The 24978-nt window shown below is 39.9% G+C and overlaps 1 long non-coding RNA gene across 2 annotated transcripts; it reads right to left on the bottom strand.

The window, feature by feature from the left end:
- Positions 1 to 17692: 17692 nt before the first annotated feature.
- On the bottom strand, positions 17693 to 22341 carry LOC111501079 (uncharacterized). 2 transcript variants are annotated; one of them, XR_013095755.1, is made up of 6 exons: positions 22186 to 22341; positions 21382 to 21450; positions 19671 to 19741; positions 19515 to 19552; positions 19271 to 19432; positions 17693 to 18764 (listed from the first exon to the last, which is right to left on the bottom strand). It is a non-coding gene; the product is annotated as an uncharacterized LOC111501079 (long non-coding RNA). The 2 variants fall into 2 exon arrangements; XR_003022065.2 differs by lacking the exon at positions 22186 to 22341 and adding an exon at positions 21951 to 22053.
- Between the last annotated feature and the right edge of the window lie 2637 nt (positions 22342 to 24978).

The following is a 24978-nucleotide window of genomic DNA, read 5'->3' as shown; positions in this document are numbered from 1 at the left end:
AGATTCAATTTTGACTATGAAGAGGGACATTTGCGATTATAAGTAGAATCTCTAATGTGGTCTTTGTGATGAAAGGTGGTGTGACTAATACACACCGTTTGTATTAGGACAAGAAGCTAGGCTCAGAAAGTCGACTAATCTGAAGGTCGGCAGCCTAGTGTGAAGTTTCTTTACAAATTTCCCCTGGCATGTCACCGTGTCCCTATGGTGGGTAAAAAAGGACTGATAGAATAATAATAATGAATAATAAAGGACAATGTGCCTTAGGAATCTGGATTGTAACTAGAATACTGTTTGCTTCTGACATAAAGATTTGAGGTACGTTTCCTAAACTTTTACGCAAATGAGAGCAAAAATTGAGCAAATTGAAAGTTTTCTTGTGAATTGTCTGTGCCTGACTTGTCTGTGAGGTTTGTAATTTGTGGACTGTGATGCACTCTCAAGGACAAACAGATGGTTTGATATTCACAGATAGCAGACTTCTTTTCCTACCCTCCCTCTGTCTATTTGGCTACCTCTGGTCCCTTTAACTTTCCCTCTTCCTTCTGCCTTGGTCAATAATAAGATTTGACTGATATAGATTTTCAAAGTCCACTTCTTTTAGATTGATGTTGGCAAGAGAATATTAGAGCTGTATTTGGCGGGCATGTTCAGCTGCTCACCTCCATCTAATCTGTGGATGTCTGAGTGCCTGATACCTTTATAGAATATTTTAAACCACCTTTTCTCCGTGGTTTTCTGGCAGTGTCTTTGTAATCACCACAGAGAAAAGCAGAGCCTCATCACACACGGAGACATAAAGAAACACACCTCTTCGATGTTTCACGGATGCCAGAGTTTGTCATCCTCATATTTGGTTTTAAGAAAGGGGGAAAGGAAGACAGACAGCTCAGTGGAAGATGGAAGTCAGGCTTAAGTTCTGGGCTGCATTGCATCAGACCCAGAGGATAGGTGCCATTACGCCTGCATATTTAAAGCCACCTAAATGTGTAGAGCAGGTGGCGGACAATGCACTCTTGTTGTTATTTGGTTTGCGTAGTCAAGATGGCAGATTTCGTAATGCTTTCAAATGGCACATAACAGGGAGAAGCCTCACAGGACTGCCAAGAACAATTTCGCCAGGAGCCAAAGAGGAGCAGCAGGCTGCAGCCCGTACCTTTCTCCACAAAGAAAGAGGAAGGAGGATGTCTCCGAATGAACACAGAGGGGTAGTGAAATCACCTTTTAACTGCTCAAGTTTGTTTGCTGAATTCTAATGAGCTTCTTAGTGAAATGCAAACGGTAAACATCCTGTGCATCAATGCCGATTAGAGGCTTGGACAAACACAAAACAGGTAAAGCCTGTGTAAAGAACGTGGCACCATGTTTTGTTTGTGCTGCCAGGCAAGCAAAGATCTTCTGAAAGAGGTAGCTCTCTTGATAAAGTGTCAAAGAGAGGACCGTGCTTTGGACTTTTTGTGCCTTTTCCTTTGTGTATTTTCAATCTGTAAGGAGAGAAGACTCAAAAAAACCCCCAAAGCAGTGTTCCTAATTGCAACCCAGTGCAATTCTTTTGTTCTTTTTGAATTGAGAGTTTAAGTCTTGGCATCTTGGCAATCAGGGGAAGCAAAAAAGAATAATTCTAATTGGCACATATCAAAAAGTATTTAAGAAAGTCATTTTTGTAAATCTCCTTCTTCACGTCTTAACACAGGGCGGTTTGTTGGTTTCGGGTCGTCATGAAGGTTGACTTCAACCTTGCAGGGTTAACTTTTAGTGGGTGAGCGGCATTTTGAATGGCAAACTGATCCAAAAATGCCTAAGGTGACTTCAAACTCTCATCAATATTACCTCACACCTATCAAAATAAACAAAAAAACCCCCTGAAAAACAATTTGTTATAAATGATCTCAAACTGACAGTCTCCTCTTGGCCGGTCTCTTGGCGAAGTCTCTCCGCTGCGTGGCGGAACTCGGCAGGGATTCGTGTCTCATCCGCCCATTCAAATAAGCCCACAGATGTCAAGAGAGGACTCCCCCACCAGCACCACCACAAGCACACACACACACACACACACACACTCGACCCACCTCCAACACTGTTTGTAATGAAATCTAACACTTGGAAGAGGAGAAGTGGACTGACCACCTGTGCATCCAATTGTTCAGTATTCACAGACACACAGGAGAGAAAAGAGAGGAGAAGCGAGAGGGGGAGAATGGGTAGAGAAATCAAAGCTGCTCAAGAAAAGAAAAGAGAGGAATCCAAAGCATTTTGGAAAAAAGAAGAAATAAACAATCAAGTTTGAAACTTCGTGTTAGTGAGCTTTTAAAATTATTACCAATATTTTGCCCTTATTCTGTACTGTGGACATGATATTATGAACACCTTTAAATGTATTGCTGTCAAAAACATCACCACCACCTACCATCACTGTAACAATAAAAAAAAAGTAAAAAAATCTAGTTTTTTGAAAAAAAATAGAAACTGTTGTATGAGCTTTTAACCGGCTCACCTAATAAAGCATCACTAAGTACCCAGCAGATTACCAGTGAAGATGACGGTGACCTGGACGATAGAATTTATACAGACATGGTTGAAAAACCTGAATTGAACTGATGTCACGGACGTTAGTTCAGCGTCTTTTTGAGGTACTTTCTGAACATCTTCTAGATGCCACTGTTAGAGATTCTCGGAGGAGAAGGTTTGTGTCTAAGAATTGTTTTCTACTGCTGATTAAAAATTAAATTAAAATACAATAAAACAAAAATAGTTGCACCATCTTTATTTATTTTTTTATTTTCTTTTTTAACAGTCATGACCAAAAGAATGCAATTATGAATGCAATCGCTAAAAGTAAATTTCCTCTGCGGGGGTAGGATCAACCTATGGTGAGGAGCTTGGCCATTCAGGAAGAGCTTGGATTAGAGCCCCTCCTGAAAGGAGCCGTTTGAGGTGGCTCTGATATCTGATCAGGATGCCTCCCAGGAACCTCCTAGGTGAGGGTTTCCAGCCATATCCCACTGGGAGGAGGCCCTGGGGTTGAGCCAGGACACGCTAGCTCGGGAATGCCTTGGTGTCCCACCAAAAGATCTATAGGAGGCGGTCAGGGAGAGAGAGAGAGAGAGCGGTCTGGGTGTCTCTGCTTAGACTGCTGCCCCCATGACCCACAGCTCGATAAGGATGGATGAAAGTTATCATAAAATTATATTGATAAACTGTAGATGAGGGATGAGACAGAAACACCTTATCTGAATTAGCATAAATTAATAAAAATTGAAAATTATTTTTTTTAATAAAAATAATAAAATAAAACTTTAACCAAACATTCCAACATACTAAGATTCAGTTTTGGATACACTTTTAGAGTAAGTCTTAACAAGTACATCACCCACATTTAATAATTACATTAGCAGCATTATATTTCTGAAAATGAGGCTTTTCATATCTAAATATATGCCAAAAGAAAAAAAGGTTAGAAATCTGACTGGTTAAAACATGATGGTTTTAACCAGTCAGATTTGTTTTGTTTTTACAGTAATACAATAGAAATTTTAATGTATATAACAGCTGTTGACGTGAGATTTCTGGCTCAGGGTAAAAGCCAGAAAATAAAGTTTAAATCTATGTAGGGTTAAAAAGAAAAAAGAAACCAAAACAAAGTAAGTTAAATACTTTTTGTTGGAATTAAGTATGTATGGGTCAAATTTGCCATAAAACACTGGTTGAGAATTTCAATACTTATTTATTGTATTCCAAATATATTTAAACTATATACACTGTTGAAATTATATATGCACAAATTTACATAAATCTCCTGAAAAGTATCATAAATTTAACACTAAATTTAAAAATTTAACACTAATTACACCAGTGTAATTTTCCTTACACTAAATTAATCATGTTATAGAGGCAAACTGATCCAAAATCTCTCATTTGGGCTGTAGTGACTCAGGCTTAAGGGATGGGAGGCTTAGATCGTCATGGGGATTGTTATACTGCTGTCACTCATTTTCCAACATATCATGCACGTAGAAAATCACTTAAGTCAAATGTGGGAAACTATACATATTCTTTGTAGAGGAAGGAAAGTCCATTTTTAAAAGTACCGAAGAGATTAATGCACGGCGTGTACACCTTGCAAATGCACGGTTACACGCAAGACAGGAACAATAGATTCTTTGAAACAAAAGCTAAAAAGACACAGAGAGGATGAGTATAAAAAGATGCCAGCAAGCACACATGCACATGCAAACACATACTAAAAAAACCGAACGCACTCGCAATCACAGACCCACACAAGTGCACCTACACACACACTCTCTCTCTCACACACAAACAAGAAAGGACCAGCTACTACTTAGAAATCAGCCCTGACATTGCTTGTCACAGTCAGAGGCCTTGATCAGGATTTGCTTACAGGACCTCCTACTCAGCACACACGCAAACACACACAAGATCCTGGAAGGGGGGTAAAAAAAGCTTAGAGCCATGTTGGAGGAAAAGGGGGAACCCGGCAACATCTGCAGTCTCCGTTGTTGATAGCATTGCTGCCAGCTTGGAGTCAGATCACAGGGCTGGAGATGCTGCAGTCTGGGCTCTACCTCTTGGCCAACCTCCCCCCTCCTCAGATCCATACTTCCAAACCTCCTAGCTACCACCTGTTAGTTAATTTGCAGCAACGAAAAAGGACACCGTGGTACTCTGAAGTCAAACTCCTTCTCTCCATCTCCTCTTTCGTCTTTGTCTGCATCTCTATCCCCCTTGGTGTCAAACCCCCCTTTCCACCCTCTCGGAGGTTTGGTACACCCACGACAGAGTTTTTCCGGACTTGGAAGGGTTCAGGGCAATGTTTTTTTCTTTTTTTCTCCCCATCTTCCCCCTGAGTTGAAGCTTTGATGTGAGAAGACTGGAGTCACAAATCCTTGTCCATTTACCATCAGAGAGCATCCCCTAACTCAGGGCTTGGCAGAACCCCACATGGCTAATGATTTGAGATACTTTAATTAGGCCAAAATGTGTCTAAAGATGCAGTTGTGCCCCCAGTCTTCCAACACTCTCCGTGCTAAAGAGATAAATAGAGTAAATTTCTATGTCACAGATATTTCAGAGGAGTATTTTCTATCTTTTCATGTCTTTCAGCGTTTGGTAATTCTCTGCCACAGGGCCTCATGTGGGCGTGGCTGGCCTTTTTTTTTTTTGCACAATCCAATTGGGCCCAACGCATCACTGTTGATCTGCATAAAAATGCGTTGTTGTTTTTTTCTTTTTCCCCTGAACATTTTGCAAACTCATGTTGATTTTAATTCGCCACATTTACTGCACATTTGGATAACATTTATAATATATAATATGTGTCAAACTATAAATAACGCTCTTAAAATAAAACTAAATGATGAAAAGGCCAGATAAGAATAACAATAAAAATAAACATGATGTGTCCAGCTGGAGGAGCAAGAGGGATAACAGGGTACAAGTGAACTTGGTCAAGACAATAATAACATAGAGAAGCACAAAGTTTTAATAACAGCAACCATTAAAAAGACTACTAGGTAAGGTAAAACTAGATGCCTAGCAAGAAGTGACAGTTATGTCATCGTTTGGGATTTCCCGCCACTTTTCTGCATTGCCTTTTCCCAAATAATCGAGTCCTCCTACAAACATCCTCTATATCACATGACTGCTTTCTATCCCTATCCTAATCAGTTTAGTTGTTGTTTCAAATGATTTCTCGTGAATCACATTTGTAGCATTTACTTGCTGAATTTTGATAAACTGTTTTTTTTCTATCTCAAATGCATACACCTGCAGCATGCCAGCTAATTTCAGTGCCTTCTTTTAATACCGCACTAGCTTACACCCTCCTATTTAAGCCTGCCTAAAGTTGCTGCATGTTTACAAGCTGCTGTGCAACCCAAAGCTTCTTTCATAGCTGTTGTCACTGATGCATAATATAATCTGTTTAGGGACGTCTTACTGCTGCTTTTCCCACCTTAGACTTCTTTTCTTACATATATGTACATGTAAGAGCCCCAGAACAGAGCTATGACATCAAATATACATTTACTACTTAGTAGTAGCGTATTGGAGTGTCTATTGTAATGTGTCTTATATTATCATAACTAGCTAGCTTTCAGTCAAAATATCATATGGAAAAGTGATTAATTTAACAGTTTAAAATGTTAATATTCCAAAAATCTGCAATGAGTCATCTAATTGACTCGACCTCGAAGTTGTTAAAGGTTATTGAAGAAACTGCTATAAACAACTGAAGCAAATTCTTAAGCAAAAGTGACCACACAGTTAAACACAATAACAGAAACAGCAGAGTGAAAACCTCAGGTCCCCTTTTCCTAACAACAAAGATGAAGTTCACAAAGTTATTTCTACGCTCTGAGTTACAATCTTGCATCCATGTGGATTCACAGCAATAGATAGCACGCTTTTTTGTGTCAACATTGATTTTTCTCTCCCCCTCCACCCCAACTCTCCTTTTAATAGAGGAGTGGATGCTTCAAAGCCCCCCGTTTGCCCAAAGCAAGCTTGAAATTCTCTCCTTTCAAAGCGCCATTCCTTCTTTGTAGTTATGATCCCCTGTCTCATCGGGTAAAGGCAAGGGAGAGACGGAAACGTCTGAAGGTACCAAAGGTAGCACATGAAATCCCTCCCATGTAGGTGTGTGAAGTTCTGATAGTTGTGTCCGACTTGGAATCGATACAATCCCCCCCTTAAGCCTGGAAAAATGTGTTTGTTCAGCCAAAGACAAGGTATCTCCAGACCCTAAATCAAAGGCCTCGTCTTCACAGATTCTGTGCCAGACAACTTTCTCCAAGCCAGGCCAAACAACAGCGCAACAACTTCTGAAAAGTGTTCACAGAAGTCTCGAGTTGTTGTTGTTACATCCAGTCTTCTGCTGTCTGCTCAATTACAAGTTGTTGTTTCTTTCTCTCTGTCTGGCTGTCGCCCTCTCCGTCTCTCTCTCTCATTGTCTCACTCTCCTCTCAGACTACTGTGAGGTGTTAAAAAGGAACCAACGGGGGATCTATGCTCCATTATGCAGGTCTGTTCCTGTGCTGTCTGTTGCCGCCTCTTCGCACCTCATATTGCATTTTTGCCCGTCGAGACAAACACACACACACTTTGACACACACACAGACACACACGTGCACGCATGCACACACAACCACACGTGCGCAGAGGGAATTGAACTTTGGCTGCCTCTGTGTATCTTGTGCCAGGTGTAAGGCTAAGAGGTGCCTAACTTCTTCTCCGCCCCCCTAGGCCATACAGGCATGCTCGAGAAAGAAAAGAAAAGTGGTTGTGTGATCCAGGCATCCATTACACGCTGTGTGGGCGATATGCTGCTGCTTGTTTTTTTTGTTCATCTCAGGCCTGCTTTTGCAGAAAGGATGGAGTCTAACTGCTAGAGTAAAGGTGCTACATTGAGCCTGGCATTTGTAATGATTAATGTCTCATTGTCAGATTAGGTGTGATACCTTGGTGCGATTACACCATCTGAGAAATGAGAGCAAGGTGGAGATGACTTTGAATGATGTATCGCAAAGCATGGCAAGTCCTAGTGTTCGTTCAGGCAGCAGCTGATGACAATGAAAAATAAATCAACTGGAGTTAATTCACAACAGTGATCTCTGTGCATTTTGTACCAAAAGGTAAAGACCCTCCAATAGAAGTTACCACCTACCAGGCAGATGGTGATGGTTGGGGAGAAGAACTCCCATTTAACGTCTCACTCACACAGGCATAGAAACTAGAAAGCGTCCTCCTGGCAAAGATAGGTTGCTGCAGGAAAATGTGTATTCCTAGACCAGTTGAGAGTGGTTGGTAGAGATTTCTAGCAGGTTCTATAAAACCTGTTGCTAAGACATGCCAACCTAGAGATTAGTGAGTGACCTCTTAGCAAACTGAAAAAAAGGTATATTCCTCAACTAGTTAGCAAAAAGTTGCTGAGGGAAATAATCCACAAAGAAGCATCAAAAGGCACCACATACCACCTTGCAATTGTTCTGCCCACTATCAGATTGCCATGGTTGCCCATGGTTTGCATGGACGTCTCACTGCTGCTTGGCATGTAGTTAGGGTGACATCTTACAAGCAAACTCCCACAGTGTTCATACCTAAATACTACAACCAAAAGCAAGGAGGAAGCACTCTGTTTGCAATCTCCAGCAACCACTTGCCAACTGGTAGTGACCTGTGGTTGGCAGGGGGTTGTTGACTGGTCTTTTTGTCTGCATCACTGAGCCTTATAAAAAATATCCCATGAGAAAGAGAGAATGCTGTGCCTTCTGTTGCCCTTTCATATCAACATGATGAAGATGATGATGAATTGCTCCATATATCACATATACACAAATAGAGTAAAAGGCTGCTCGCTTGGCTCACCCCTAATCAAAGCTGCTGACAAATCAAAGCATTCCCCAAATATCCGAAATACCCACCATCAAGCGCTGACCAAACCTTGATCATTATCTTCAGTTTTTCCTATTCTTAAGTAATCATCAGAAATTTGAGAAAAAACAAGTCACATAAAGCAATTACAAATAAGTATCACTTAGTAAAAGACTGACAAGAAACAAACAACAACAAAAAAACCAAAGAAGACCCAAACAGGTGCCCTGAAGAACTCCCAGCTCTCCCTTTTTTCAAATGGTAAAAACCTACTTTGTTCACTCTTTTCATCCCCATCCCTGATATTTTACAAGGAACAACAAACCATTTTCATTCCCTTATATGGTTATCTCAGGCACAGATGTCCCACCTACCTGCTGTTCATACTTTTTGTTAACGGGGGAAGAGGAAAGTTAGCTTTAGCGGAGAAGCACATAAACCACCTTGTTTCAGATTGATGGTTTGAGGGCCTGAACCAAGACCCAGTATAAGATAAATAAAATCAGATTTAAACTTTGAATCATGCAAAGCTTCTCTAGCTGAGTCCAAGAACAAAAAAGTGCAGAATAGGTGCACTTTAATTCTTTATATGTGAAAATGCAGAGAAAAACTTCCCATTGAAAACCAGGGAAACTCTCACCCTTAGCTCGACAACACAAATCCTGTAGATTTGGTGTACTTAGATCTTTCACTACTGCACACTGGGTTCTGTAGCTGCATATCTCACAATAACTTGAGTCTCAGAGCACTCTGGGGGATTCACTGTAAGATGCACTTACAATTTTAAACTCACACTGTGAGCGTACTTCAAGTACACGATCTCCCGTTTTCCCCAAGCTCCACTGCCTGGAAATGAAAGTCGACATTGACCACCCTGCCTACACCCAGACCTACTTGTATGATTCAACAGGAATGCGGTCCTCCTCTGACCCCCCCACCTGATCGCCCCATCCCTCATATGAATAATACATGGCGCCCCCACTACCTGTTTCACTGTGTACATGTGAGGTCGCAAAGGCCGAGCACACATACATGAAAACACACACAGGAAAGCAGCCAGCGAGCCTGGCCTCTGAGGCCTGACCCTGGCTCACACACACACACACACACACTGATGTCTGCTGTAAACCCATAGAAACACGTTCAAACATATTTAGATACCTATATTCACATGCACGCAAATGCACGCGAGAAGCACACAAAGGCAAACAAAGCCCACACACATCCTCTGTGTACCTTGGAGGCAAGGTTGGGGGTTGAAGTGAGCACTGCTGGCAATAAGGTGAGCAGCTGTGCAGTGCTGTGGATGAAAGAGGAGCATCAGGAGGCCTGCACTGTGCGCCTCTGTGTGTTTTTGAATTTGTGAGAGCAGCATCTTTGTGTGTTTAAAGCCAATCTCTGTGAGTTAGAGTCTTTCACAGAGGCTCGAGCAGAGAAGATCTATTTGCGTGTGGCTTTGCAGCTTCATGTAGTTGTCTTAGTGATAGTGCATGCATGTGGGGAGTGATTGTATCTTGTTTTTACATCTATGAGTCTTCCAGCAGTGACAGAACAAAAACTTGACTCAAGTTCTTCACCACCACCAGTTCTTCAATATGAAGGGGATATGAAAGTAGATGACTGAACTGCAAATCAATAGTAGTATGTACTTGCACCACAATCAGCTATAAATCACAGTATATGTAGTGTTCAGTTTGCAATAGTGACCACAAGGTACTTTGCATCAAAACCCAGACCAACTGTCAGACAAACTTTTATCTACCAGGCAGCTGGTGATGGTAGGGAGGAAGGCCTTAGTAAAAGGCGCAGGTACCACGCATAGGTACTGGTTGTCAATCCTTGGTGACCAAAACTATTTATTCCTCAACTGCTTGGTAGTAGTTTTCAAGAGTTTTCACACACATGGTTTACTTCCAAGTAAACTACTGGCAACCAGTACAACTTTCTACCAACCAAAGCAGTCCACCCTTTTGCACTGTATACCTTTCTCCAACCAATTTCTGCCAGCAATCACAAGCAAACACATACTACCCCTCAAGGAATACACATTTTCCCTTGTGACCTCTCTAAGCATGTGTGACTATGGCTTAGCATCAAGAAACCTCGAGCAGAGCCAAGCTCAGAGAGGACAGCCAACTGCTGTGACCAGTTGGGGGTGAGGCCTAATAGAAGACTGAAAAAAGGAGCATTTTCTAACATAGCATCTTTATAGACTGAATTTGAGTGTATAAAAAATCTCTGTACAGAGCATTTATGGGTATTTATTTATTGACAATTCTAGAGCTTAGTAGCATGTTTATCTAGCTTGTTTTGAGATGCTACTATGCAGTAGGTTATTTACACAGGTGTCCAAACAGGGAATAACTGGCACAATGTAGTTTAAAAAATAAATAAGTTTCCTGTACTGAAGATGAAGTGGATGAGGTGGTAGTGGTAGTGAAGTATACTGCTGACTGACATATACTGGCCATGTACATACATTAGAGGGTTATCTGGCACATCAGAACATTTAATGCCAAAGACTATGAAACAATGATATTCAAGTATGTGGAGAGGGCTTGTCAAAAGTCTCTGTTCCTCTGTTGGCTACATGAGTCATTCTCCAAAACTGAATCAATACCCAAAGATGTTTTGGGAGCTGTGGCACAGGAGCCAGAGTGGCTCACCTACCAATCGAAAGGTCGGTGGTCGATCCCTGGCTACTGCACTCTAGATGTTGAAGCGTTCTTGATCAACTGAACCCAGATGCATCCCTTGGAGTGTGAGTGTGTGAATAAATGTTAGACAAGGCACTTCGGTATAACAAAAAACATTTTTATGAATGTGTGTGCGAGACAGAGTCAAGCATGTAGTAAAAAGTGCTTTAGAGTCCTTCAGCAAGTAGAAAAGTGTTATATATGTACCAGTCCATTTACCATGACCATAGATAGATAAATTCTCCCTTCTTAATAACTAATAATAATAATAATAAGGGATTGCATTTATATAGCGCTTTTCAGGGTCCTCAAAGCGCTTTACAATTCCACTATTCATTCACACACTGGTGGAGGCAAGCTACAGTTGTAACCACAGCTGCCCTGGGGCAGACTGACAGAAGCGAGGCTGCCATATCGCACCATCAGCCCCTCTGGCCATCACCAGTAGGCGGTAGGTGAAGTGTCTTGCCCAAGGACACAACGACCGAGACGAACTGCCAACTCTTTGAGCCACGATCGCCCCTGTACAATAGAAGATAGAACAATCTTTTAATAATTCATTGTTTTAGATCATATTAAAGGGCACTGTAACTGACAGTTAAGCCAACATACCTGTCTGCTAGGCCTCACCTCCACTTTGTGGTGCTGGGGCCTTTTGGAGAATTTTAATGTAATTATCTGGCAAATTATATGACTTGCTCCACCCTGTGATACAAATATGTTGACTTTTGGCCTAAAACGGTCAAATAAACCCCTAAATAAGAGCTTTCATACCCATATTAACCACATAGTCAATTTCACCACAGCTTCACGTTGATCTTCCTCCTTGTGTCAAGAGTTCTGTCAAATATAAAGTAGCAACATATAAAAACAACTCAAAATGCTTAGAAAACGCTATTATGAGCTGCCACCGAGCAGTTTAACATTATCATTAAGCATGCTAAAAAAGGGTACTTGGCAATGTTGTATGCTGTGCAGATGTGGATGTTTGATAGGTTCTGGTTGATCTGATATCCTCGTGTTGGTGTTGTTCCCAGATCATCATACTAAATGTTGTTCCAGGATCAACATTGCAAGTGACCAATCAGAATGTTGTGACGTCATACTTTTGCGACTTCGGGAAAAAGCGGCGTAAAACAAAAAACTGTTCTAAAGCTGCATGAAACCGCCTCTGTCCGCCGATCAACGGACCATGACCCTAACCCTAAACGTAACCCTTTAATAAACAGTAAGCAGAATTGATATTGTCCTTGCAACATTGGAATTTCATAAATGCACGAATGGCTTGGCGCGCAAAAGAATAACGTCACAACAATGTGATTGGTCACTTGCAATGTTGAACCTGGAACAACATTTTCATGATGGTCTGGGAACAACACCAACACGAGGATATCAGATCATCCGATAGGTTCTAGTGACTGGTCCACAAGTACAACTTGTTGTATGTCTTGACTGGTGTCTTAAAGGATTTAGCAGTTGCACGACTGATGCTTTTTAATGGTTTCATAATAATCTTTCTCAGCTGTTTGTACACCTGACATGTGCAACCTATTAAGAATAGATGATAGTACTGCCACTGTTACTGTACTCATGACTTCGCTGACAAAACCTGCCACTTGATGAGTATATCTACATCTTTTCTGTTGGTATTTGAGTATTTTTACTGCATTTGCTTCTGCTTTTTTCACATTTAACTCTAACTTCAGTAAATAGATGAGTAGTCCTTCAAAGATGCATTTCTTTCTTTTAACATATTCATATTTCTGAGAACCCTCTCTGTTTCTATGTGCATATTTCAGTGAAACGCTTGCATCGGTGCCATTTCCATGTCTTCTTCTCTCAATCCCTGCATTTCCTTACGAAAATATGCTTCTCTATAGTATGAGCATGGTGTTGGTGTGCTATGCCTGGAGCTACTCCATCCTCCCATGCAACCTGAATCCCTTTGGAAAGGGAAGCGGAGTGTATACAAGTGAAATGATCAAATAAATCAGCTGGATTTGTCTCCTCTGTATGAAACATGAATATTAAGCACATTAGGATCATGTGAAGAGGTAAATATGTCACGCCGGTAATCCCAAGTGATCTGCCGGTCAGTTCGGGTTTGTGTTTTGCAGAGAGATGGGGAAAATTTACTCGAATGTGTGAGGCGTTTAGGTGACGCTCTCCATCCAGAGTGACTCAGTGATTGTAACAGTAAAAAGAGGCAACAGTGCTCCACCCCCCCCCCCCCCCCCCCCCCCCACGCATCTTCTGGCCAGTGATGTAATCTCCCTCTGGGCCAATCAGCAACAAATATGTCAGTCTGTCCTAAGGTGTAATTGTAGTGATCCCCAGTGACAAATAATGTTATTATGAACAAGCCAGAATCTGTCCTTTTCATGGAAATCTAATCAACAGAGTTGAAAATAAAACTAATGAATGTTTAAATTTGTCAGGGGGATGAATGAATGCATGAATGAAAGACACGAAAGTGCTCCGTTAAATCCTTTGTGTTTGTTTTTTGGGTTTTTTCAAGATGACAGCCATGAATCGGCCGCGTGCTTTTTCTCTACTTTCTGTCTTTGCGTACACGTGAGTTGCAACCACACAGATGGGTCAGTGTTGTAGGTGTGAAGTGAAGAGACAGGGAGAGGAGAAAAGTGAGGCCAAGAAGGACAGCGAGCATGTTGGCGTGCAGCACTCATTAGCATGAGTATCCACGTTTCCCTCCTGCCTCCAACTGCTCCCAGTCACTTGTCTCTCCTGGAAAGTAACAGTGAGAAAACTGAGAACAAGGAAGCAGAACGAGAATTAAATTAACAGCATGTTTTTAGTCATATGCATTGGTTTGTTTCTTCGTCATATGGTATATTAAATTAAAGCTTATATTTAAAGCCTACAGTTATTTTTCCGAGGCAGCTGTGTAGACGGATACGTTATGGTCAAAAAGTGAGAAAAATGTGTAAATAGCTAACTATAACTATTTTATATAAGTGAAATAGCTTTGTGCCAACTCCCTTCATTGGATCTGGCACCCATTTCCAACCCTGATTGGTGACTGTACATAACCTTGAGGAGAGGAGACAAGGTGACATCTCTTTCCTCTGTGATGTCTCATTCAAATTGTTGACTTTTGATTATTTTAAGGTATTTTCCTTGGCTACCATGGTGAAACAGGCAAAGTGGCCAGGGTACCACAGGAAGGACAGCCTACATGGATCCTGGGACTGATAAATGCACGCGTACCTGGAGGTTGTTGTTTTGTTTTTTGTTTTTTTGGGTTCAATGTATTAGATCTAGAAAGTTTTCCAAGTAACAGAAGAATGATCTAAGAAACTACAGATGATCAAATGAGTCATTCATTGTATGAAAGGAGTAAATTTTGTTGAGATTTTGGGGTTTTGTCCTTAATATCACTCTCTCTTTAATTTAGTCAACTAGTTAACTCAATTCAGTTTTATACAATTTATACAGCACATAATCACAACAGCAGTTGCCTGAAGGTGCTTTTTTAGTGTAAGGTAAAGACCCTAAATTAATACAAAGAAAATAGAGAAAACCCAAACTATCATATGACCCCACCATGAACAAGCTTTGGCGAAAGTGGGAAGGAAAAAGTCTCTTTTAACAGGAGGAAACCACCAGCAAAAGCAGGCCCAACCGGGCTTAAACAGCTTAGCAGTCAACAGCCAATTTTGCAGTCCCTATGTCCTTTTTATTCTTTATTTTCTTTATTTTTATTTAGTATTTTTTAGTCTTTATTTTTTTACATGTTGCTGTCAGGCAAAACTGCCATCAGCATTTTGTTGCAATTACAATAAAGAATATTTTTTTTAATGAGTAGTAATTTGAATAAATTAACCTCTGATTTGATGTATTTCAGTTAAATTTAATTCAGAATTACAGCTTATTGGTTATTATGGCAAAGAATATTCTTTTTTCTTGTTTTTCTTGTGTAATTTAAATGCAGGCAGATTTCCAGCACTTTGCAGTCAATCTGAGTCCGTCTGCAGTGATGAGCACATCACTTATGCAACACGCCATTTCGCCACTGCCATCTTTGCCACTTGTTTCATGTTATCTTGCAGTTAAGTCACCGTCAGGCAGAAACTACGTCACTAGTTATAGTAAGTAGTTATGAATGTAGGCAGTTAATTTAAATTCGTCTGTATGCAGACACAAACAGATTTGTGATTTTTATCTCAGTCCATCGCTTTATTAGATTGCCAGCTTGAGCCCCTTCAGTTGCAGAATGATAGCAGACTCAGTCTTGTTGCTGTTTTATCGTTGCACCGAAGTAGCTTTTAGAAAGCAACTGAATGCAAGTGATCGCAGACTGGGTTGCTGTCTTCAAAGCAACAACTTAAAAGCCAACAATGTCCCAAGTTCATGGCACACGGTGGCAAAAATGTTGGTCATGCTGCCATCTCCAGCCACTGTTTTCCCTGCTGTGACTGTAGCATATGTGGCTCAGAGTTTTCTACCTACATCTGATTCACAGGCACTTTAATGAAATCACTATGATTAAATGGTAAACTGAGATTAGCGAGTTCAAATGAACACATCTCATGATGACGAGCTTTGGGGTACATCAGATGAAAAAACGGCTGGGAACCGTTGCTTTAAAATATGCCGACAGATCTTCAGAGGGATTTTCTTCATTTAGCATTTGGCACAGATTTCATAATGAAAACAGAATACCTGATTTGAAAGGATAAAGAGGGGCCTCACTCATGTAGCAGGTGGCTAGAGGTTCGTTCTTATTAAAACCACCGTTATTGCCTGCACACTGATTCTCACCTCAGAACAAAGATCAGATGTTCAGACTAAAATAAAGAATCAAGCTTTAAGAAAAAAAACCCCAACATTCACTCTGTACTCCTTAGCGTCTGTTTCCTCCCCATGTCTATTTTCTCCCTTTCCCGAGCTGCTCCTGGTTGGCAGGTTCACCGCACAGCACGGCGACCTGTGCAACACCTTCCCCAGGCCAGATGGCGGTGTTGAAGGCGACAGGAGCAGCAGAAATCTGCCAGAGCAATCTGCTGTGAGCAGGTGTCGGCTAATTGTCTCCGAGAGCCGAGGCAGCGGTGGGCACGTGCCAGCGCTACCTGAGTGGAAACAAATATCTTCATTTGCTCCCGTTTTGTCGAGGGAGCACGTTTCCAAGCTCTGAGACATAATAGGCCAAGCCCGGAACAAGAGGAGGGCGGTGTGCTGGAGCAGGCAGCTGAACAAGCGTACCTTTGTCTGACAGAGAAAGAGCCACAATGAATCTCATAGCGACTGGTAGCAAAACACTCTTGACAATCACAATCACGCCTAAGTGGATGCAGAGAAAAAAAGGAAAAATAAACTCTGGCAAAGGGTAAAAGGGCTCATGAGGGGAAGTCGTCCAATATTTATTCAAGTCTATAGTGTTATACGTGTAAAGTGCAAGAAGGAGACAATGCTTTCATTCTGACTGGCAATCAAGCAAATTTATATTGTGTTATATGGTTTTTTTCTTCTTCTTTGTTTGCTGTATTACTGCAATTAGCAAACAGTTGTCTGTGGAGTGATGGTCATGTAGCAGGTCTTCCAAACCTTTAGAGAAGGTTTTCATATTTAGCAGCTGAACATTTCGAATCAAGATGACATAATTTAAGGCAGTTCAACTTTTTTGCCTCCCCCCCCCCCCCCCTTATTATTCCAGCCTGTGTTCACACATGGGTAAGGAGAACGAATTCCACATGCGCTCTGTGATTTATTCAGGTACCGGCTCGCTGCTTCATAGACTCTGACATTCCCATTGTGTATTTAGAGGGGAAGGAGGGGCTCCTGGAAGGGCCCGTTCAGTCTGACAACAGACTTTCTTCTCCTTGTCAAAAGATCTTTCAAACTGAGTCGACCGACCGTAGAAGGGGAAGCAAAATGCCTCTAATTTAAGTGCTTCTCCTTTTCTGTTTCTTTCTCTTAGAGAGAATCTTGTTGGAAAATATCCTCAACAATCTTCACATGTGCAATTAGTCAGGCCGTCACTGAGGCTTTTATTTATAGAGAGGAACTTACTTCGTCGACCCCGTCATCAGCCTCCTCAGGTGTAGATGTTGTGATCTCGTTTTTTTCTGAATGACTTCCAGGAAGAAATATGCAGCAGAGCCTGCAGAAAAAGCTACCGGATAATCCGCTTTGCTTTCTCCAAACTTACAAAACATCATAAAAAAAACAAAACCACTGCTGAGAGAAAAAAAGTTTGCATGCCTCAAAAATTATGGTGAAGTAGAAGCACACTGTAAAACCTGACAAGTTAAGTTAACTCAAATGATTTGGGGAAACCGATTGCACCAATTGATTCAAGTTTTATAACTTAAACAGTTTGGGGTTATTTAAGTACTTTATTAGAGTCCCAAGAACCCAAAGCAAATATGATAATGTAACTCAAATGCATTATGTTTATTTACTCATTGTATTTAGTATGTTTCAACTTAAACCATTAAATTTCTTGTACTAAGATGCTGTATTTATTCAAACTTATTTAAAGTGTTACATGCTCATATTCAAATTAAGTTAAATTAACTTAAATAGTTGTATTTAAACAACTTAATCCAATTGGGGAAACCGATTGCACCAAATGGTTCAAGTACTATTAACACAAAACCAAGCTATTATTCTTTCCATTCAGTTTTTATTAACTTTAACTGCAGAGAAAATACAGAATGAATACAACCATACTTTCAGTCATAACCTATGACTGCTAAAGCCATTATCAAATAACAAATAATTAGGCATTTTAAAACTTGCACTTTTAGGGAATTTTGAATGTTTTTTGTAGCATTTTGAAAATCGATTAAATGTACAAAACACAAATTTAGTCATGTAGACCTGATACATAGGTGTACATCATAAAAAAACAATAGTCTAGAGGCAATTAGAGCCATAACAATCACAATTTTAAGTAACATTTAGTATAATAATGAAATCACATGCACTACAGCAATGCAACTATAGAAAACAGCTGAACTAAGGATGTCACTAACAAAAAGTATTCTCAAAGGTATTTGTGGCTTCGCAACAGTTTTGCCCAGACCTCGAGTGAACTGGCACTCATCACACAATTAAAAAATAAAGCATGAAAGTATACTGTACATATTGACTAATTATCAGTTATCTCGCAAAAGATTTCCATGTAACTAAAATATGTTTTTAGAAATAAGCTTAAGATTACACACTATGTGAAGATTTTTTTCAATCACAAACAAAACGTCAAATATGGATTTTCTCCTTATTCTTAGCTTTCTCCACATTGCCTTTTAGAAAGCTAATTACCCAGAACAAATAAAACTATTGAAGCCATTCACAGATAACTGAAAAAGCACGAATATAGTGACCAGTGAAAAACAAACATCATCTGCACAAGCTCATTTTTTAGTGTCTGCAATTTTGGTTTTAGTTGCTTTCTCTCATCGTCTAGCTTCAGCAACACTACTTGAATGAACTCAAAAAAGCCAGTATACTTCATAGGATAGCTCAGATGCAGAGCATAGATTAGCCCAAACAAAGACACCAGGGCATCAGTCCATGAGTGATGAGTCATAACAAACCGATCTTCAAGTTCTATGAACACTTGGCGTGGTGAGAAAGGAACTCCTCCAGGCACCTCCTCTTCATCGACATCAGCAACCAGAGCAATTCTATGGCTTCATAGAACTCAATTTCACCCTAAGATATAATACAGAGTGCACAATTATTCATCTGTAATATCTCTGTTAAAAGCATAAATACAAATGTTCAGGCACCTTTCTTCAGTTTTTCAAATTCTATATATCATAACATGTTTTAAGTTGACAGTGAAGGTTCATTTTTCATTCATCCAGGTAGTCAAATCAAGGATGAAAGAAGTTTATAAGTCATTCAACTTCACGTCTTCAACTTTCAACCCAAGTCCAGATGACTTATAAACTCCTTTCAACCTTTTTTAAATTCAAATGTGCAAATTATTGTAATACCAAAGTACCTTGCATGTTTTGAAAATCTCTGAGGTACATTGGTAGGCCGGCCAGAACTGCTGTTCTAGTTGCATAGATGTCGTTTGTGTCCTTATATATATACATATATATATATATATATATATATATATATATATATATATATATAAATAAATAAACAAACACATAACAATGGCAACTGCCAAGCAAGCAGAATAATAATTAGTATCTTTCAAATACCTGTTTTCCATATGCCGACAAAAGCTGCTCCATCCTTTCACCGACCCGTCCAGTTTTCCTCTTTTTGTAAAGTCCAGTCAGCTGAGGAGCATAATCATCCAGCGCAGCATAAAACACATGTGGCAGATTCTGATTGGTGATCCGATGAAATTCAAAGTAGAGCTGAAGAGAATTCCAAAAATATTATAAGCAAAACACAGCATACTATATGAGCAGCAAATGTTATATACATAGTTGTACTTACCTGTGTCTCATGAAAGAGTGCTGGCCATGGTCCCTCGCCTGGCAAAATTTGAGGTTATTGGATGAGGGCGATTAACTTTGTCAGAATGTTGGTATGGAAAGTGCAGAATTGCTCTGTTTAAGTCTTCTAAGTTAAAATATCTCTTAGAAATCAAACCTTTAAACAATGTGCCAACTCCACTGAAATGACACCTTCAAACAGGTCGTGTAGGAAGTCAGGTGGGAAGCCTGTGACAGGATGAAAGAAAGAGAGATGGTCAGAAGGAACACAGGTGTTTTTAACACCATAGTTTTCCTTAATGTCATCATTCTGAAGCTCTTGCACAATAATTATCATGAGCATCTTTTGTTCTCATTACATAATTCCCTGTAACAGCATTTTCTGTTTGCATTTCTGTTTGGGTGGCATGACAAAACCTACAGAAATATGTAGACCTGAAACTCTCATTGAAACCAGCAAGTCCATGGGCAGAAGGTTGTCTGCCACAACAGAGTAGACAGTGCCTCTAAGACATTCACCAAGAGTCTCAATGTAGGCACCTACTTCTTCAAGAGTTTTCAGATCATTTAAGAGTGGTGACAGCATTTCCTTACACCCAAACTGGCGTACATCATTGGAATTGCACAGCAGAGCAAGCTGGGTGCAGTGTAGAGCAGAACAAGATTTAACTGGAAAGTTTTCCAGTGTCCAATAAACTGCAAAGACTTTATGTATTTTCTTTGAGGTACCAAGTGGGTTTGTGATCAAAATCATCCACATAAAGTATCATTGACAATTTCTGTCCCTCTTGTGACAGTAGAACATTTTCCTGGTAGTAGGATCCATCACAAAATGACATGAAATGTCCAGGAATCTGTGTGGGTGCTTGTTTAATTTCTTCAAGCACATCATTTTTTTTCAACAACAATTGCAAAGATGTGAGAATAGGCACATACATATAAGTGTGCTTTGACGATTCAATTAAATACTCCACAGGTTTGACATATGGAAAATTTTCTTCATAATATGATTTCCTCCTCTTTGCTGTAGATAGTGGTCCTTCAGATGTGACACATTTATGTAAAACATTACTATCAGAAACTGCCTGACAAATCTCATCCACCAGTTTGTCCGTATATGTACAGTTGTGCTTTTTCAGTATATCTACAACTGATTTTCTAACCAAAGGTTGTGATAACAAAAACAACTGATCAATATGCTCAATAATCTCCTGTGTTGCTCTCTGGGACACATGGAGAAAGGTCTGCATTTTCAAGAAAAATCCAGCCAGATTGTATTGCAACTGCTCTTCTAAACCCTCAATTCCACTGATTTCACTGGTGGATGCCACTTGATTGTCATCTGATGACTCTATTGAATCAAGCTGCATGTCATCTTTTTGTTCTACATTTATAACACTTTGCACAATGCCTTCATCGTAACTTGTTGAATTTTGGTGGTCTCTGCATTTGTGGGCATTGAAGGTTGAGTAGACATTGGTTTTAAAATTGCAGTTCTTGAAAGGACATGGAACAGTTTCTTTTCGTTTTAAATGCCCCCTCAGATGGATAAACATTTGGCTTTCAATAAATGGCTGCTTAAAATTACACATAGAGCAACAAAATCCATAATTATTCAAATCTGGATAAGAACCGTCTTTTCTTTGCGTGGGAGTGTGCATTGTTGACATGTGTATCTTTAATGAATTAAATGTATTAAATGTACACATGCATGTGTTGTAGAGACGGGGTAAGGGTGAAATTGTGGAGTACTGACCATGGTTGAGCCGATAATGCTTCAACAACATGACTTTTATGGCAGTAGAAAAACTAGACAAACTACACAACTTGCAATTCCACATTTTGATACCAAATCGTTTTAAAATCACCTTTACTGGTTGTCTTTAGTGCAGTGCTGGATGATCTCTCGGCATGCTACTGCTCCTTCAATCGTCAGACTGTAATAACACAAAAGCCATGAGGACAGAAAGCTAGCAGAACAGTTTTTACTTTTACTTCACTTAAAAACAGTCAATCTGAATAACACAAGCTTGGAAAACAGTAAGATTTATTCTTGCACTACAGTTCATTTTCAATTCAGGTTGGTCAACTACTCTATACGTTATAAAATAATAAAGCAATTTTACACAAGTGAAGTACACAATAGGCTAACCCTTGGAAAGTACAGAGTCAGAAACGTTTAGGTTTGGTGCAGTGCAGCTTTGAAAAGGTAAATTATTTCGCGACTAAAATGCCACTAACCATCATATTCAAAATTTGTGAAGGCGAACTTGTCCGTTAAACTCTTAAAATTAACACTAAATAAATTTTCTACTATTTTCACTGTGTCAAAAGTAGGCTACATTTGAACTTGATAAAGGTCAGAGTCAGAAAAGCGTAAACACTGATTTTACCAAAGGTTTTGTGGCATGCAGTTTGCAAAAATCAGACTACTTACCAACTATTGATTGAAACAAGCCACCAACCGTTAATTTTTTAAATTGTGAAGGCAGACTCCATACAGCGCTAGGCGGGAATTGTGTGCTGGCAAGCTAAGTTACAAGCTACTACAACAAAGTAGTCTGATAAATTACAACGAAGTACAACTAAAACAAAGCAGTCTGATAAATGTACGTTTTGTATGCTAGAAGTAAGCATTAACAAAAAAACATAAAAATAACTTTATCTTGTACTTTCCACTCTCTTGACGAGGCTCCTGTCTCATGGCCGACAAGTCCAGGCAAAACACTGGGGGCGGGGCTGTGGATGATGACTAATACAAATGAATTAGCACAACTTAAACAGTTTAAAGCAACAGTACTTAAAACGTTACAAAAACATAATGTGTACTTATTACAATAAAGTTATTATATCATATGTATACTTTTGGGTCTACCTAACACACTTCATGAAAGTTACTTTAACTATTTTTCAGAACTGAGTAAGTGCAGATGAGGCAGGTTGAAGTAAAGTGGATTCACCACTAAAGTTAATTACAAAAAGTAAATTACAGAGCTTTTACGAAATCCCACCACGAGTGCATCGAATGCCACAGTTTGATTATATGTAATGGTGCAAGAACATCAGTGAATGGAATTTTTATTTTTTTATTTTTTTGAGCTATGGGACTGTGCTGCCTGCTCATTGCATCAGTTCAGATGCGTCCTACGGAGCACTCCCTGCTATGTGAGAAGCAAGGCTGCCTCTATTTTTAAATCTCAAGTAAGAGTTTTAGTCTCTAAAAGCTTCCCACGATACTGATTGATCCCTCTGACCCAGCTCTCTTCAGGCTTTCCCCTGGTCCATTAAGAGCTGTGTCACCAGAGGAGTTTAGCATTACCATGTGTGGCCTCTGTTGTTTCTAAAGCAGGAAGTGCCCAGTCAGGTTTAAGTGTGCTGCTTCCCCACGAGCCCCTGTTGAGATCTGACTTTAACCCCGCTTCCTGCCGCTTACAGCTTGTAGGCTGAGCATCCCACTTCTGCAGCCTCTTAGCTTCCAGACTCCTCTTCTCTTTTCAGCATTTATTAACTTTGTAGTGCAAGTTGTTGTTTTTGGCAATACATAGCTTTAAAAAGTTAGACTTGATTTTGGAGGACGTGTAAAATTGTTAAACTTAATATTTAAAGCTTTAGAGCTCAGACATTTGTTTTTGTTTAATGCTTTACCCCTTGAACGCCTACTAGTAACCCTTAAAGCTCTTGAACCACAATTTCTGTCATATTTCAGGCCTCCTCACAGAACAAAATGACCAGGCATGCATCAGAAGATAGTGAGAGTGGTCTCTGTCTATGCATCTACCCTTGGAAAAACACAGTGTCTTTATTCATACATGCTGGGGTGTCAAAACTTGTCAGAGGAGGTCGTTAAAGGTCACAGGTTTGTTTTTTACTGATCAAGTCCCTGCACATCATGAGTGGTATTTTTTTTTAAACCATATTTAGCATTTCATGATAAAGTAACAGAAGAAACATTTTATTGAATTTTAATTTCCGTGTACGACTTTTAACAGGTATTTTCTACATTTGGCATTTAAACAAAATATATTTTGCTTTTTCACGGGTAAAAAAAATAACACTGAAGATGTAGAAATCTCAAAAACTAAAAAAACCCCTGCATGTATCAAATATAATACACTCTGCGTTAAGGGGTTAATACTTACCTGCCGAATCATTTAAAACAATGTGTCTTTAGGATATACAATCATGCATCTAATGCATAATTTAAGCTACAGCAATTGTGTCCGTTTGCATACAGAAAGGGATTTTTGCCCACTGTGAACATGCTTCCACGCAGAACTTCAAAAACCCAAATGCATGCGCTGGACATGGATGATAGTGGTTGAGAAGTGGGCTGAAACAGACAGTGGATTTCACCAGGAACAGAAGAAGAACTCAAAAAATGAAAGCACAGGCAGCATGTTCATTGTTTTTAACACTTTTACTTCAGCTCGTTTCTGCAGCTGGCTGACAGACCAACAACAGCACAAGCAAGAGTTGCCCAAAGACCAGTTGTACCAGATACACGTCCTGCAAGAGACGAGCTGTCATAGACTGCCAGCGTGCTACCACTGTTGAACCATAAGTTGAGCTTAAAATGCATGAGGCTGCTTAAAAGATGAAGATGAAGGTCTCTTAAACCTAAACTAAACCTGAACAAAACTGTGTTCAACTAAATTTAAAGAAACTTGGTGGAGAACAAAAACCTGTGAAGTTTTGATGCTACAAGATAACTGTGTCTAGACTGTGTCTTTAGTGGAAAAGGTGCAAACTTCATTTCTCAGTGATTTCTTTAAAGGGGAAGTGTGGGATGTCTGAAACATGTCCTCAAGTTGGAAATGACCTGTTTGACTCATTTCCAGTCCAATATATTTGTTCTTGTGCCCTACTAGAGCGGCTTTGCATGATTCACAGTTAAGAATAATCCTTATTTATCACATACTGGGCCTTGGTGCCTCCAAAGCTCCTCCAAAACTTTCTGATACTGAGTATTTAGAGCAGTCTGAACCCCGAGTCTTTGGCTCACGATTGCTGTGAGGTCAGAGCAATGGTTAGTTGCTCTGATCTCAATATTTAAACTTAAGCCATTCTTACTGTGAATAGTGAATATGTGTACCTGTCCTGAATTGTCTAGTACAGTATTCACCTATTGTCCCTCCCTGTTTGCATGCTGTAAATAATTTTGAGTCGTTTAATGACGGGTCAGTGGCGTGAAAACAGCAAAGCACACGTTCTTAGTGAACACGTATAAAACAAGGATTTGGGGAAAACCCATGCATTCATTTACAACACTGTTTTTACTCCTCCTCTTTGCACATTTGAGTGTCATTTTACTGAGAGATCATAAAACGCAGTGTTGATCCAGTTATTTTACACCGTTTTTTATACGACAGGCTTTATTGTGCATAATGTTGTAGCTCATTCCTCAGCTCCTTATATAACAGCTAGCCGGTGTGTAATTACAGCTTGCAGTGAGCAGCCAGACGGAG

The sequence above is a fragment of the Maylandia zebra genome, linkage group LG23, assembly GCF_041146795.1.
Source record: "Maylandia zebra isolate NMK-2024a linkage group LG23, Mzebra_GT3a, whole genome shotgun sequence".
Classification (NCBI taxonomy): domain Eukaryota; kingdom Metazoa; phylum Chordata; class Actinopteri; order Cichliformes; family Cichlidae; genus Maylandia; species Maylandia zebra.
The sequence above is the reverse complement of the archived record's forward strand: the minus strand, read 5'-3'. Positions and strand labels throughout refer to the sequence as shown.